This window comes from Coenobita brevimanus, chromosome 95 (assembly GCF_032717465.1).
Source record: "Coenobita brevimanus isolate Jiangsu-jjx chromosome 95, ASM3271746v2, whole genome shotgun sequence".
NCBI classification, from domain to species: Eukaryota; Metazoa; Arthropoda; class Malacostraca; order Decapoda; family Coenobitidae; genus Coenobita; species Coenobita brevimanus.
The window spans coordinates 1,000,706-1,003,563 of NC_137048.1; positions in this window are offsets into that span (position 1 = coordinate 1,000,706).

Here is a 2,858-nt window from a genome sequence, read left to right on the forward strand (position 1 = left end):
TACCACACGCCCTGGAGGTCCTCCCAACGGACGTGAGGAAATTAATTATCCCAATGTCGTTTTCTGACCTTCTGACGTAGTTCAATCAGGTAGGCTACTGTGCGATTGCCAGCATACTATCACGCGCTTCTTTGTCACTAGGTTTATTTTGGCAGCACCTCTTTAAGTTATAGCCAGTGTCTGCTGTCATCCTGGTACTGCTGGATCAGTAGCATATAAAGGTTTACTGGTCACCGTTTTGAGTAACTTAGATGAAAAATTTTCAATGACAGCAACAAGCTCTTCATAGTAAGTGTTGACATCCAAAACTGACCCCTGTGTGTTACGATACCAGTTCTGGACATTGCAGCAAAGCTTAAGCACTTGTACACTTGGAATGACTATCTGGGGTTGGGATTATTAGTACATGATGTTAATGAAGTTTCAAGTCCGAAATGGTCACGAAGTACCTGAGTACATGAGTTTCAGCTGAACCTGTTTGAAAGTTGAACAAAACTACATAGTCAAACCTGCCTCCCTGAACATGAATAGGAACATTATCACCTGTACGTATCTAGGTATGAACAGCATCAAGAAAATTTATCCATCGCACACCTATAATAATGATAATAATAATATCATTTGATGTTATAATACTGCCCAGGTCTGTATGCCTGGCATTAAGGTCTCCAAGCAAAATGGTTATCCCTTCGAAAATACAGTCGGGAAGTGATTCAGTATGAAAGTAACTTACATGAACATATAGATTCACAGTATAAACAAGTATACTGTCAAGACGTAAGCACACAACTATATTATATTCAGTTCCATTATGAAGACCTTTTTCAAGAAATGTAACAGGGAGGCATAGCATATACTGCCAAGCCCCTGGAACTATCTTTTTCTTGATCAACGGTGAAAACAGGCGGGGCACATCACGTCCTACCTCCTTTAAGGCGACCAAGTCAGGTTTATGTACTATAACATCAAAGGATAGGTCAATAAAGCGAGCCCGTAAGCCATTTATTTTCCAGGTCAGAAAGATGTAAGTGGAGCTAACCATTGGACGGCAATTTCTCCGTTAACTGCTTCATTTTCGCCCCGAACTGCCCCAGCACCTTTGCAAGTCCTGCCAGCTCTTGGTGCAAGTCATTGAACCTTCCTTGAACAGGCTTTTCAACCTGAACACGGAGTGTTGTCCTAGTTTTTCCCTTTGCACGAGCCACCTTCATATTCGTGTGTCCATCTGCAGGCTCCTCTCCGCCGCCATGACCTGGAGGAGTGGAAGCCTCAGGCGTGTCGCACGTATCTGTAGAATCTTCGTTTTCTCTGTCAGACTCGACAAAAAAGCCCTCCTCTTGTAGCAAACGCGTCTTGATTCTCTGGAGTCGCCGGGACAGGTCCTGCACCGCCAAATGGGATCTCTATATAATGTCATCTTGTAGACAGGTTTCGGGCTGACTGGAATCGCCATCTTGAGGCTGATTTGCTGATGATTCAGCAGGATCTACTGCTGGCTGACTGTGCACAGGTGCAGCAGGAGCTTTTTCCCCAGCTGTGGGAATTCGAGGCCTGTAGACGGGCCTCCCAGACACTGATCGATGGCGGCGGTGGTGGTTGTGCTACTTGGTCATGAGTCGCAGTGTGCCGTGGTGCCGGGGTCATCCTTGGTTTTTGGGGACACAAGGACGAGTGGGCATTGTGTTCCCCTCCACAGTGGCTGCACATCGGCTTGAAGTGTTTGCCTCTATTGTTTTTTTCAGACAGGAGTTACCTTCGTGCCTCCCAGCACAAAAACGATACCTGTATGCTGCAGTACCTACACTTCCATGCCAGATGCCCCCTCCTGCTACAGCGATGGCAGAGTCAGGCTCCGAAACATAGCGTGCAAACGTCCTGTATGCCAGTGTCCTGATGAATACTGTCTCTGGAATTTCCCCCTCTAACAGAGTAATAAACTGTGGTCTCGGATCTTCCCCAGCCATTCTTCTCTTCATCCACAGGACATTTTCTGGAGTTTCAAGATCCTCCACCGCCCAATAGACAGGAACATTATGAAAATAATCCTGTTCTAGGGGCGGTTGGTAACAGCTTCCAGAACAACGCCATTAAATTCATCACTGGTCAAGTAATCCACAGCATGGCCACTTCGCACTGTCACATACGGATGTGTCTTACCTTATTTGAACAGTACGTCAAATTTAGGAAATTGTTTTGCTACAGAAATAATCCACATAGGTTTTCGTGAGAGGGAGCTCACAACCTGTGAGGAAATTCAGCTTCATTCTAGCATCACGATTTTGCTTCAGTTCACCACTTTCCATTACATGTTCAGCATCTGATGCGTCGCTGTCCTCCCCCGTGCGTTTGCGTTTGCAGACACCAAGTCCTGTATCATTCGTGACACATGGTGCTGTTTGCGCCGCGTCACAGGTACTGCCATTTATGTTCGTTTCTCGTGTTTGGGATTGTTCCTGCCCTTCTCCGTCACTCTCTGAAGTCGAGAGACAATTACAGGCGCCAGTCTGTCCCATGATGCTGTAGGTGTGATCAGCATGTCTTACATTTGTCGGCATTTGCAACATTCATTACGTTACTCAACACCGATATTTCGCCTGTAAGCTATATCTATGTCATAGACGACGTCTGCCACGGCCTTGCCATAGCCGCGACCAAATATACTACTCAAGCCAATGTTAGGAAAAAAAATAATAGAATGTACCAATGATGGACATGAATAAAAATAAATAAAAGGAGAGAGAGAGAGAGAGAGAGAGAGAGAGAGAGAGAGAGAGAGAGAGAGAGAGAGAGAGAGTGAAGTCGTGTTGGTGGATATTTTTGCCATCGCTCATCGACTCCATACCACCTTCTAGTACCTC